Source organism: Macrotis lagotis, chromosome 5, assembly GCF_037893015.1.
Source record: "Macrotis lagotis isolate mMagLag1 chromosome 5, bilby.v1.9.chrom.fasta, whole genome shotgun sequence".
NCBI classification, from domain to species: domain Eukaryota; kingdom Metazoa; phylum Chordata; class Mammalia; order Peramelemorphia; family Peramelidae; genus Macrotis; species Macrotis lagotis.
The window spans coordinates 19,046,616-19,061,001 of record NC_133662.1 but is presented as its reverse complement, the minus strand read 5'-3'; the positions used below and the strand labels follow the sequence as shown (position 1 = coordinate 19,061,001).

At 38.9% G+C, this 14,386-nt stretch overlaps 1 long non-coding RNA gene across 1 annotated transcript; it reads left to right on the top strand.

Annotated features, from left to right (window-relative positions):
* The first annotated feature begins 314 nt into the window (after nucleotides 1-314).
* Nucleotides 315-7,431, top strand: LOC141489636 (uncharacterized). Its single transcript, XR_012468957.1, has 3 exons — nucleotides 315-515; nucleotides 2,224-2,359; nucleotides 7,357-7,431. It is a non-coding gene; the product is annotated as an uncharacterized LOC141489636 (long non-coding RNA).
* The last annotated feature ends 6,955 nt before the right edge of the window (nucleotides 7,432-14,386 follow it).

Genomic DNA, 14,386 nt, shown 5'->3' with positions numbered 1-14,386 from the left:
GCAGAACTTTGTGGGTACACAGGCTATTCTAACAGCCATGACACAATTCAGTCCCAAGTAAACCACCACCTGGACAGTCTCAGGTGCTGGCACGCCGCCCTGAGAGATAAGGTGAGCCAGAGTCCTTCGGAGCAAGAGTCCTTGGGAGCTGGACATTCCGCCCCACTAACCTAGGGCACTAGACACAGCTGTGCCTTATCACCTCCTCCCTAACTTACCCCCCTATCCTGTAATGCAAAACGCTGGATGTAAACCCTGCTTGTCTTCACCCCAATTACCTCATTATTCTTTGTTCTACCCCGGAAGACCTAACAGTATATATGTAATAGCTAAGCAATAATAAAATTGAGCTGGAGGCATAAGGCAGTAGTGGCTTGACTCCTTATTTTCAGCTCCCCTCCTGGAGGGAGGTTGCCACTGTGGGCCCCAAGTAAGCAAGCCACAACAAATGGTGTCGAAATCCGGGATTCCCCTCTGAAGGACCTTCAGACTTGCCCTCCTCCTTGCTGGCCAAGGTAAGTGCCCCATTGGGGCCGGTCGCCCCCCCAGTGGCCCCTCAGCTATTAGAGCCCCCTGTAGACCCTTATCCTAATGGGGAATCTTCCCCCTTCTTCCCAAGATATGCATGTATGGGTTCTTAAACAACTCCTAAGTTCTCGTTGCCTGAAATGCACTGAAAAAGAATGTAAGATAACACTCCAGGCGGTTTTTGTTTTGGACCCCTGGATTGAAGCTGGTCACATCCTGGATCCTGATGTTTAGGGGCATGTTTTGACACTTGCCGGCAGAGCTGAGGTCCATGGTGGCTTTTCTCCCCCGCTTCCATTCTATCCTGTTGTCACTGCAATACATGCTTGCCTTTCAGGGAGAGAGGAAAAGCCTCAAAATATTTTACAGGCACCTTTCGATGCAAAAAAAAAAAAGGCAATAGCAGAGAGCCTGTGCCACCTCACTGAGGTCTGCAATGAGGGCACTCAAACTAATGAGAAATCCACTCACCCCCCCCTCCTCCTAAGCCCTCCCCAGATCCTCCGCCAGACAAACCACCTCCCTAAAGCCTCCTCATCTTTACCCTGAGTTGCCTTGGGAAGAGAGCTGGATCCAGCCTCCCAGGAAATGTCAAGGTGCTCCCCCCTTCTCCCTCAGCAGCAGCTAAGGACTTCATATATGCCTGTCAGATGAGAGATCTTTGCAAGATGTATTGGTAATCATTACCCACTGTCCCCTCTCGTCACGGGGATATCAGCGCTCCCTGTCAGCATGCTCCTCTTCTTGTTTCCCTCCCCTCAACTCATTCCACAGGTGTATGTAGCCTTTACAGATGCAAACAGAAAGCACCTGGGCTATGTAATCTATAGTAATGGATCTGTTTTATTCACTCACAGGAGCCCTCACACCCAGTCTGTGCAACAGGTGGAATTGCAAGCCCTAGCCTTGGTCCTTGCCCACGTCCCTTCCTCCCCCATCATAAAGCAAGCGGGAGGGTTTGCTTATGTTTTTCCCACAGATTGCACCCCCCTGCTGTAGAGTCCCGACCATCTGATCTGATCAGACAAGCAGCAACAGCAGCTTCCAGATCACCTAGCTCTGTAGCAGCCCTGACCAAAGGAATGCAAAGAATGTATCTAAACAACAGTAAATGAAACCTGAGATGCAGAGGACTGAGCGGGAAAAGAAGATCCCCCCAAAACTCCCCACAGCACTCAAGGACAAGCTCTTTACCTTGGCAAAAAGAACGATGTACTTTAAACCTAGAGGGCACTTGTCTCTTCACCAACTCCTTGTTACTATGTTACCCCCAAAGCATGGGTCACCCCTCAGTATGCACTTATCCCCTCCCCTAGATTCTTTTAAGATTTGTCTTTTTTCCCTGCTCTCTTTGCCAGTAACAGAACTGTGGGTCTCCCCACACTCTCACCAGAAGAAGATGGAGCCACACCGTATCCCAGGACTCTTAAAGTTTCCAATTCTGTTGGTCCTTTGCATATCCATACTGGGTCCCACTTACCTGCTCATTTCAAGGGGACCTTTTGTGCCTTTGACTCCTCTGCTATGAGGATCAAATTCCACACTCCCTCCCTGCCCTTTTCTCCCTAACATTGGACATTCCCCCTGGTTCTGGTCTCCACAAATCCCCAGGACCCCGTGTAAAAAAGCCCCTGTATGTTTCGTGTTGTTTATTATGTTCATTATTATTTCTTGGTGTTTATTATGACTATCCAGGTCCCGTGGCCCTAAATGAAAAGCAAGGCGGATATGTGGGAACACAGGCTATTCTAACAGCCATAACACAAATCATTCCCAAGTAAACCACCACCTGGACAGTCTCAGGAGCTGGCACACCGCCCTGAGAGATAAGGTGAGCCAAAGTCCTTGGGAGCCAGAGTACTTGGGAGCTGGACATTCTGCCCCACTAACCAAGGGCACTAGACACAGCTGTGCCTTATCATGTCCTCCCTAAGGTACCGCCCTATCCTGTAATGCAAGACACTGCATGTACACACCCCTTGCACCTCCCCCAATTACCTCATTATTCTTTGTTCTACCCCGGAAGACCTAACAGTATATATGTAATAGCTAAGCAATAATAAAATTGAGCTGGAGGCATAAGGCAGTAGTGGCTTGACTCCTTATTCTCAGCTCCCCTCCTGGAGGGAGGTCGCTGCTGTGGGCCCCAAGGAAGCAAGCCACAGCAGAACTTCTATTTTTTTTTTTTAGTTTATGTAGAATAAGAATGAATTGTTCCTTAAATGTTTGGAAGAATTCGCTTTTAAATCCTGCTGGACCTGGAAAATTTTTCTTAGGGAATTTATTGATGGTTTCTTATTTTCTTTTTCTGAAATGGATTATTTAAGTAATCTATTTCCTCTTCTGTTACTCAGAACAGTTTGTAATATTTATAATATTTTTATAAATATTCATCCATTTCACTCAGATTATTCAGTTTATTGGCATACAGTTTGACAAAGTAGCACTGAATTATCTCCTTAATTTCCTCCTCATTGTTCATTAGTTCACCCTTTTCATTTTTGATACTGGTAATTTGATTGTCTTCTAAAATCATATTAACCAAAAACTTCTCTATTTTATTGGCTTTTCATAAAATCAACTCTTAGTTTTATTTATGAGATCAACGGTTTTCTTGTGTTCAGTATTATGAATCTGGCCCTTGATTTTTCAGAATTTCTAAAACGGTATTTAATTGGGGACCTTCAATTTGCTCTTTTTCTAACTATTTTAGTTGCATACCCAATTCATTGATCTCTTCTTTCTCTATTTTTTATTCATATAGGAATTTAGAGACAAAACTTTCCCTTAAAACTACCTTGGCTGCATTCCATAAATTTTGGTATGACATCACAGTATCATTTTCCTGGCTACAATTATTAATTATTTCTATTACCTGATGTTTGATCCACCCATTATTTAAGATAAAGTTACTTAATTTCCAATGAGTTTTTGGTTTTTTTTCTTTCCATGACCCATTATTCCATGTAATTTTTTATGCATCATGGTTTGGGAAGTGTGTATTTATTATGTCTGCCTTTCTGACTTTGATTTTAATACTTTTGTGCCCGAGGACATGGTCTATTTTTGTATAGGTGCCATATACTGCCCCCAAAAGGGTGTATTCTTTTCTATTCCCATTAATTTTCTCCAAAGGTTTAACATATTTATGTTTTTTAAGATTTCATTCACATTTTTAACTTCTTTTCTGTTTATTTTGTGGTTAGATTTATATAGTTCTGAGATAGGAAGGTTGAGATCCCCCATTATTAAAATTTTACCATCTGTCTCTTGTAATTCACTCAGTTTTTCTTCTAAGAATTTGGATGCTATACCACTGGGTACAAACATGTTTTGTAATGATTAAGTATTATGGTGTATGTTAAGAAGATGTAGATTTATTCCTTATCCATTTTAATGAGATCAATTTTTCTTTTACTTTATCTGAGATTAGGACCTCTACCCTTGATTTTGTCTTTTTTACATCAGCTGAGGCATAATATATTTTCCCCAATCTTTTGCCTTTTCTCTCTTCTTCAAATATGTTTTTTTTGTAAACAACATATTGTAAGATTCTGGTTTTTAATACTTTCTACAATCTGCTTCCATGTTATGGGACAGTTCATCCTATTCACATTTACATTTATGATTAGTATTTCCCTCCATGCTAACTTTCTCTATTGATATTTATCTCTTTTCTTTCTTCTTTATCCTCCTAAACAAAATTTTATTTCCTTTCCCCTTTGACTTTTCTTTTAAAATTTAACTTTCTGTTTATTTTCACTTGTACCTTTGCCTTCACCATTCCTTTTATCACTCCCTTCTTCCCTTATCTTTCCATTTACCTGCCCACCCCTTCCCTGCAGTTAAGGACAGATTTTTTTAAGGGGTTTTTTGCAAGGCAAATGGGGTTAAGTTGCTTCCCTAAGGCCACAGAACTAGGCAATTATCAAGTGTCTGAGGCAAGATTTGAACTCAGGTACTCCTGATTCCAGGGCCTGTGTCCTAAACACTGTGCCAACTAGCTGCCCGAAGGACAGATTTTTAAACATAAGTAGGAATGTATCTTACTCCCTCTCTGGGCCAAATCTATTGAATAGAATTTACTCAGTGTTCACATTCTCCCTTCTTTGCCTCTTCACCTGGAGCTTAAATATATTCATTTTTTTACGTTACCCCCTTTTCAAGTACACACAATCCTCCTCATGAGCCAAAGTATCATCCAAAGCCAAATCATTTACTGAACTATTTGTGCCTCTCCCCTCAGTCCTATTTTCTCACACATTTTACTCTCCCCTACCCACCCAGGGTACTTAAAACCTTGTTAAGTGAAGCATGGATTAAAGATCTCTAAGTACTGGAAGGCCATGAAATTCTCATCTGAGATAGTTATAAATGATTGTAAGTCTCAGGACTGTCCAGTTTATAATGCCCTCATTTGGCAAAGTGCTAAGCTTCATCAGCACAGCACTGTTAAAGTGACAGAATGTACTACACTTTATCATTTGACAAATGATAAAGAGACACTTAAATTTAAAGCACCCCTGATTTTCATCAGGGCTTTTTGGCTCACACATAGGGATGTCATTTTGAACTCCTTTAATGGAGAGACAAATCCCAACTATACCCATATCCCTTAAGTCCAATCCCTTCAATTATACTGAAACCTTTAATTATCCTGAGAGAAATAAAGTTTTCAAGAATTAAAATTATATCTTTCATTTTAGGGTTGTACATAATTTGGTGGTCTTGACCACCATTTGTTTTTATTTATTTCATTTTTTCCTTCACCTTTTCATTAACATTTTAATGAAACTTTTGAGATGTGAATTGGGCAAATGAATTCTCTGTTCCTTTTGGCCTTTGTATCAGGAGATTTTGAAGTCCTCTAGTTCATTGAACATCCATCTTTTCCCCTGACAGTATATGCTGTATTTTGCCGTGTAGTACATTCTGGGTTATAATGCCAAGTCCTTTGCTATCTAATATATGGTATTCCATGTCTTCTGATCTTTCATTGTTGAGGTTGATAGGTCCTGTATGAGACTGATTGTGCTTCCTTCGTATTTGAATTTTTTCCTTTTGCTGCTTCTCTCCTTTAATTGAGAGTTCTAGATTTGACTATAATAGCCCTTGGAGTTTTTATCCTATGTCTCTTTCTGGAGGGGTTCTCTGTATTCTTTCCAGGGTTATATTGCATCCTTGTTCTAGCCATTTGGACAGTTTTCCCTTATAATTTCCTGCATGATATTTTCCAGGTTCTTTTTTTCATCTAGGCTTTCTAGTAGTCCCTTGATTCATAGATTGTATCTTCTGGATTACTTTCCAGGTCATTTGTTTTACCTAGAAGATACTTTACATTTTCCTCAAATTTTTCCCTTTTTATTTTGTTTGATGGAATCATGTAGTCTGATAGATTCATTGGTTTCTATTTGTTCAATGCTATTTTTTAGGGTTTTATGTTCTTCGATTACCTTTTGTGTTTCCTTTTTAAATGTGTTGGATTCTCTGGTCAGTTTTTCATCATTCTCCTGCATGACTCTCATTTTGTTTCTCCATTTTCTTCTTCCTCTCTTCTTTGTTTCTTTTTTAAGTTCTTTGATGAGCTTTTGGGTTGAACTCCATTTTACAAGTGGTTTTTATACTTCCCCAGGAGTGATTTTTCACTGATTTCTTCTTCAGACCTGGTATTATCTTTGTTTGCAGTTTTCTATAGTAAGTGCTCTTTCAGCTTGTTTTCTCAACTTTTTATGTTTTAGCTCTGTTCCTAGGGTATAGGGAATATAAATCCAAGATTTTTGTTTCCTGGGGCTGGAGTCTATTCCCTGGCTTGTTGCTGGCCAAGACGTTGTCTATGCAGTCCTGGCCTAGCCTTTGCAGAAGTGTGTTTCCTCCTTTATGTCTGGATTCTGACTGACCAGTGGTTTATTCCCACCCAGTGCCCTCTTCTTCACCAGTGTTCTGAGACTTTGTTTGGGGTTGGCATCCTCACTGCTGGCTTTCTCTCTAGCTGCTGGGACCTCTGCTGTTGTCAAGCTATCAGGACATGGATTACACTTTGGCTAAAAGCCTCCTGCTGGTTCTTCCATTCTCCCACCTCCTGGACTTTACTTCATCCTTTGCCCCAAAGAGACAAACCTTCCCTGAAGATTAACCTCAGTATCTATGGCTGAAAAGATCTTCGAATCTTTTCTTTTTCTTGGTGTGATCTGTAACTTGAATATCAGAACAGAGCCTTCATTTACCTTTGGTAGGAAAAAGATCCCAGAGAATATTAGATTCATGCTGCCATCTTAGCTCTACCATGGAAGTCTCTAGGATTTATTACAGGTGACTGCTAATTGTACATATTAAAACATTTTTTTCCTCCTGGAAAAGCAGTAAACATTTTGAGGAAAGGCTAGATGGGGTATGAGTGTGTGAGTGAGTGAGTGTGTGTGTGTGTGTGTGTGTGTGTGTGTGTGAGAGAGAGAGAGAGAGAGAGAGAGAGAGAGAGAGAGAGAGAGAGAATAGATGACCAAAAGTTTTGACTTAGCCCAGCCACATGGCATAAGGACCTATGTTTGTTTCTCCAGCATACCTAGACCTGGAACACATAGCCTAAGAAAGAGAGAGAGAGAGAGAGAGAGAGAGAGAGAGAGAGAGAGAGAGAGCAATCCTTTCAAGGCAAAGGTAGGGTCAAGAAGAGTGAAAAGCTTCCTTAGAGAATTTAAACAAAAGCATTCAGTGCCAGTAGACTGTCCAGGTTTCACAGGCATAAAGCAATGAAGTCAACACAATGGCTCTGCAGACCTTCAATTTGGGAATTTGTCTAATAATACCTCTTGTCTCCCACACTTTCTTTCAAAGCCTCCCAAATATTGAGCTACCTCTGGCAATGCATGTGTCAACCTCATAGTCAATTTGTACCTCCCTGGAAAGAACTCTGCCAAGGTAAGTGAACTTATCCACAGTACTCAAAAAGTCTCCATTTGCTGTAATTGAATATGGATGGTGTGGCGGTGACTGATGTAGCACCTGTATTTTCTTGGTGTTAATTGTTATACCAAAGCTAGCACAAGTAGCAGAGAACTGATCCTTACTTTGTTGCATCTCAGCTTCAGAGAGTGCACTGAATGCATAATCATCTGCAAAAAAGAAGATCATGCACCAATACTCTCTCCACTTTGATTTTGGTTTGTGTAGCCTTTTCAAGTTGAACAATTTTGCACAAGTGTAATAGCGGACCTTGAGGTCATGTTCATCTTCAGTGAAGGTGTATGATAATGGGACTGAAAACATCAAGTTAAAAATAAGCAAGTACACATCCTTATTCACTCCACTGGTGACTGGGAAAACTCAAGAGCTTTTTCCACTATCTAGAGTCCGCGCATGCACATTGTCATTGTGGTATTGACATGAAATCTAGATAAACTTTTCCAGGTAAGTGAATTTTGACAAAATTTCCCATAAACACTAAAAAATGCCAGCATCAAAGAAACCTTGTATACACAACTCCCTTCTGTTCGTGACATTTTTCCTGGTGTTGTCAGTAAACCCTATATTAACTGTTCCTCTACCATTTCTGAAGCTTTCCTGGCTCTTAGGAAGGTGACCATCTTCTAGGTGAAGAATCAGTTCTTTAATAAGGACTCTGGTGGGAATCTTCCCAGCCATGATCAAAAGAGAAATTCCCTTGTGATTGTTCCAGGACAGTATATTCCCTTACATTTTTAGATATGGATAGTGGAGGAATCCTTGAATACTTGGGGGATAACTCTTTGTGCCATATAACTTGGAAAATTTCAGTTAGCTTTTATATGAGCAATGAACCTCCCACCTTGTAAATCTCAAATGGAATAGAATAGAAATTACTAGGTCTTTTGCCTTTTAAAAGGAATCTAATGGCACTCAAAACCTCTTCTTCTGTTGGAACTTCAGCTAATGACTGGTTGAGTTCAACTTGAGGTAAAAGGCCAATTGCTTTTACATTGATTGATGACGGTCTGTTAAAAACACTATGGAAATGTTCGACCCAACTCTCTAAGATCATGTCCCTATCATTATCCAATGTGGATCCATCACCATGAAGTAGTTGAGATTCACCATGGGTCTTTAGGTAGTAAATAACCTTCAGGGCATCATGAAGAACTTTGGTTTACTACTATGTGCATAGTATACATTTTCATTTGCCTTCTACCTGAGCCGAGTCCTGCATCTCTCTAAGTTTCTTTTGTACTTTACTTTTGATGGAATTAAATGTTGCTTATAGTGAAATGGATGAACTATCATGCTGGTAAACCTTGTAGAGTTCTCATGTAGCAGCTTCTCTATTTCCCTAGCACTTTCATTAAAACAGGATTGATTTCTGGAAGTGTTCTGACCCAGATGAGCAAATGCATTGCTATACACCAGTTCTCTGAAAGCTGTCCACTCTTTTTGTGCTCCACTGTTGTCAGCTGTGTGTTGGCTCAATTTCCCCTGCAAGTTAGCAACAAATTCTTCCTACTCAAAGAGGTACTCTAATATCTTGACATTAATTCTTCTGGTAGTGACTTTGCCTTGAGGCTGCCATTTTTTTGAATGTGCATATTTATTTGTGATCAGTCTAGCATTCTGCAAAGCACATTGCCTTTGTCATTCTAACTTCTGTCTATCTCTTCTCTTTACGATCACATATTATATTTGATGCCAATGTTGATTTTGAGGTTGAATCCAGGAAGTTTTATTGGGCTTAGGTAAATGGAACACAGTGTTTGTGATGAGGAGCTCATGAGAGGCAAAAGTCTTCAGTAGCCCTTCCACCATTGCTGTTGCTGTTTCCAGCTCCATTTCACTCAAGGACTCCATGCCATGTTTGGCAATCTGATACTACTCTAACATTAAAGTCATCCAGAATTATAAGCTTGTCTTATTTTGATTCATAGATGATAAAAGTTTCGAGGTCTTTATAAAATTTTTCTTTGACTTCATCAGTGTTTATCATGGTGGGAGTATTGCAGTGATGATGGTGGCTTGGCATTTTCCTGAAAGTGGTAATCTCATTGTGAGAAATCTGTTCCCTACTCCATTTGGTAGGCATTCAAGGTTGCTGACCAGATTAAATTTGGTTGCAAAACCTACTCCACTGTACTCCCCTTCACTACAGTCACCGCAGAAAAATGTGTATCCATCTCTATAAACTAGCCTTCCTTTGCCAAACTTGTTTCACTCAGGGTTGCTGTTTGGATTTGATACCTACTGAGTTCTCTTGCAACAAGAGCTGTTAGTCTTTCAGATCTATTGGATTTTGTGTTGTCTTTGCATGAGCATGCTTTCGAAGTATTGATGGTGATTGTAATCTTCTTTGAAGAAGTTTTGTAGATTTTTTGTGTGTGTGTCTTGTCTGCACTGTGGGATCCTGATGTTGCAACAACCAGATCAGGGTTGGGTAAGCAGATAAATTTTAGGAGACCATTTCTAGTCTCTTCCTCACATCAGGAGGTGAGCAGTAAGATCCTAAAAAGGGCTGATCAGTCATCCAGAGGGCTGCTGAATCCCATTGCTCCATTCAGTGGGGAAACAATTCTATGGCCTGGGCCACCTGAGTGCAGGATTCTGACTATAACTCTCAGTGTATCTATACCTGCTGTTTCAAAGCTTACCTATCACCACAGGACTTTGAGATAGGGCTGGTAAAAGGATATGGGTGATGTCTTTTAATACCTGTAAATTGGATGTAAGTGACACAAAGCTACATGAAGTCATGGGCCTCACTTTCTTTTCCAAAAGTCATCAAGCTCCAGTGGCAAGACAGAATCAAGACAAATGGCAACAGCTCTAGATGCAGTAGATGACCTTGGCATTTTTGATATCTAACCAAGCTCTAAGCACTCCACTGTACCTTCTGTTGCCTTCATGGTTGTTGGAATGACGTGTCCTAATCAATCCATTCCACCAGTGCAAGAATTCATATGCTTGGGATGGACAACCCCCTACAACTCTCTGATGAGTTTGAGACTACCTCTCACCCAAAATCTGGTTTAGAGTACCTGACAAAACAGTTTACTAGGGTGTGGTCTCTGTGCATTTGAAAGCTTTCTGGAGTCACAAGTGAGAATTAGGTTGCTCAGGTGGACATCAAAGTTGGAAAGCAGTCCTGAAAAGAGCTAAGCAGTCCTCACACCAGAGGTACTAGTCCTTCTTGAACACACCCTACATCCCAGATATGGCTATAGATTAACCTTGAAAGTGGAGGAATTATATTCAGAGTGTGTAAATATAAAGAGATCATAAAGTGATCTTGTTTTACTCAACACTTTAGTTAACCATTGTTATGTGCCTATTTGGACAGTGAGAATGTTTCCATGCTGACATCTCATTCTCTTAAAAGTAACCTTATAACTAAATATCTGTTACACATAAATTTCTTTCATATCTCTATTTTATAAGCTTATTTTGCTCTTGTTCAAATATTCTCCTATTTTCAAAAAAAATAAGATTCTCTATGAATTAAGCTTTATATATATAATAATTTTTTAAAAATCCAATGTATATATATATATATGTATATAAATATATATATATATATATATATATATATATACAAAATTTCCAAAAATTTTATGTAAAACTTTTACCAATGCCAGGGTTACAGGGTACATATATATATAATTTCTTCTTAAATACCAGATATTAAATAAGTTACTTCGATCTTACATATAAATATACCCTTTGAGAACAACTAGGTGGAAGAGCACAGCTTTTCACAATCTCTGAGCCAACAGACCTTGAGAATATAACCTTGTTGCCATGGTATTCTCCACTTTTATTATAACAAATCTTTACAAAGGTGATGGATGATACTTCAATTCATCCATTGTTTATTATTGTAACACAATCTTAAAGTTTCAAAAAATTATCTGAATCTGCTCTTATAGAAATTTTACTAATTATACATAAAACATTTCAGTTTAGTATATTCCCTTTATTCCCTAAAACTCTGTAAGACATAAAAATTTCTTAACACCAGATGTTTCTAAAATACCTTTTTATCATTACAAGAATTTCTTTAAAGTTCTCATAATAATTTAATAAATCCCATACCCATATTCAAAATTACCTTAAATTATTTTCCTTTTCAAAGTATAAAAGTTTGCAAATCCTTCTTATCTGTATCAATGCTATCATAAGTTCTCAAATACTCTAACTTAAAAAAGCTTTCTATCCTCACTGACAAAATAATGTTCTAGGAATTGGAGAATCCTCATATTTTAAGATATCAAGGTAGTATGCACTAATTAGTTACCTTTACTGTTTATCATTCCTCATTCACACCCCCAATTTTTTTTATTTTATATACATATATGTTTTAATCAGTCTAATTAAGACCACTCAAAAAAATAATTTTAGGGGCAATTTCAATTTCGCCTAGGTCCCTTATAAGTATAATTTGCCAAATGAGTAAATAAAATTCTTTTAGTCTATCAGACCAGAAAAGAGACACCAGAAAATAAGAGAAAATAATAGAACCCCTTTTCCTCCAAAAACAACATGATTCTCAGGAAAATCTCCTTTTATGGCACCAATCATGAGTTTTGGGAAAAAAAGATCTAATTTTGAAAAGAGAGAATGGAAAGAAGATTGGTCAATCAGAACACAGAGAACAGCAGGCCTGAGAGAAAACTGAGAGCTTCTCTCTGCCTGTATTTTAAAGCAAACACATACAGACTTAAATGGAGTCAGAGCATTTAGGACCAGAGAGGCCCCCAAAATCTGCGGAAAACTCGACTCTGCTCTCACATTAAAGGGTCCCTTTAAACATTACACAAAGACCAAAAACCAACACTATAACACCACCAATGGTGAGAAATCTTCCAAGAAACCAGAAGAAAAATGCAGACAACCTTCGACTTTTCACAATACATTTTTCCATTCAAAGCTTTTTATATCTAAAGCTTCTTAATTTTTACTACAAATAACTATAACATTTGAGAAGGCAAACAGTCACTCAAAAATGCCTCAGCCTAACTGTCCCCTCAGCCCTGTCCCCTATCAGCTTAGAGTAAACCAAATAACTTCAACTTTTCTAGGAGAGGAGTCTTTTTTGTTTTTAAATCCCCAGTTGTCCCATTATTTTCTGTAATAATCAAATTATGTACTTTAAAATGAACCTAATTATCTTGTCTTTTTGAAATTAAATAGCATTTTTAACATTTTATTTTATCAAATCTTCATGAAACAATTCTCTCTCTCTTATCTAGTGCTTTTTCATAATTCCTCTCTCTCAGTTAACTTCAAGATCTAGATAAATGAGCCATGAGCAAACAAGCTGTCTGATCTGTCACACCCATTGCCACCTCCTTCTTTTTCAGGCAATTTTAGCCATGCCTGTTTGTGTGCCTGTAAACTATATCCAATTTGATTATCTATTCCTCTCCATGGACCAGTGCTAGAGAGCATTTCAAATGTTATTCTTAACCCTATTGCATCATTTCTTTTAGCCTGACTAGTACAATTCTGAAAAAATTAAGTTTTCCATATTAAGTAATCTGCTGGTGTAAGAGAAGTTTTGCTACTGTGGCCCAGTCTTCTGGGGCTAATATTTGTCTACTAAATATTTCTATTATATTCCAAATATGTGGACTGGTATTACAATATGTGCTAGTTGCTGATTTTAATTCTCTGAATGTTTTAAAATCTAAATTATTGTATTCTTTTAAAACAATCCCTGGAATCTTTGGATCAGGTCTCCCAAGCAGGGGAAAAGAGAACAATAACTCTCTCATGGCCCATGGAATCTTCTCTCCCTTATCTATTGCCTTTCCAGTGACTATTTGAACAATATTCATAGGCCCCTTGTCATTGGTAACATTTTCTTATTTAGACCGTAAAGGAGCAGAAGGTGGGTTATTAGAGTTAGGAGGAGGTGAAGCTGGCTGGGGAGCCCACCACCTCCAGAAGCTCAGGAGCAGCAGTGGCTGCGGCAGCTTGAGGGGGTGGGGCCTGGCATCACGGAGACTCTGTGGTACAAGTTCCTATAGTAGGAGCTGGGAGGAGGATTTTCCTAGGAATGTAGGACCCCAGCAGCTTTGGCCTCCACACAGGAATGGGTATTGAGGTGGCCTTGGAGGTAAAAGCCACCACTCTTTTTTTTTACTCTTATCTTATTGCTGAATAGTTTCAACATCTACATCAACTTTTCCCCAGTGAAAAGACTCCTATAGGGAATGCTTCCTGACCTTCCTTTTTAAAATGTTCACTCATCTGTTTCCCCATGGTTTTCCATTTTTCAATACTTAATACTCCTTCTTCTAGAAACCAAGGACAACATTTTTGTACACATTCACTAAATTCTTCCAATTGTTTTGTTGTTATTAACAAGCCTCTTTCTTTAACTTTCTGCTTTAGCACTTTCAAATAATGTCCTCTATCCTTAGACTGGCCCTGTCCCATTTTAATGCTCTCTGTTTTAGACCTGATGAAAAAATTATTTACCTTAATTGCCTGCTGTCCTTTTGGAAGTGTTCCTTTGACCCACAAGTGTCCAGACTTTATCTTTCCTTTCAAAATTGATTCCCCTTCATGTCTGACTGTCCATCCATCCGTCAGTCTGTCCATCAGTCCCTGGTCAGGCAGCAGCTATCCACCACAATAGCTCTGGTGTGGGTCTGGATGTAAATTCCCGATAGTTAGGTCAGGTGGAAAAACATATCCAAACAAGAAAGGTGGGGAAGTGAAAATCCACAAACTTCATTTTTGGAAACTCACACTTTTTATAGCAAATCTTATCTCAGGAATGACCGGTTAAAGGATACCTGGTTTCACAATTTCCTGTGTAAATTTACAATATTTGTTCTTAGAAATCTGCATACTTCTCTATCAGAAAAACCATTTACAACCACCTCTGGAGCCACAGATT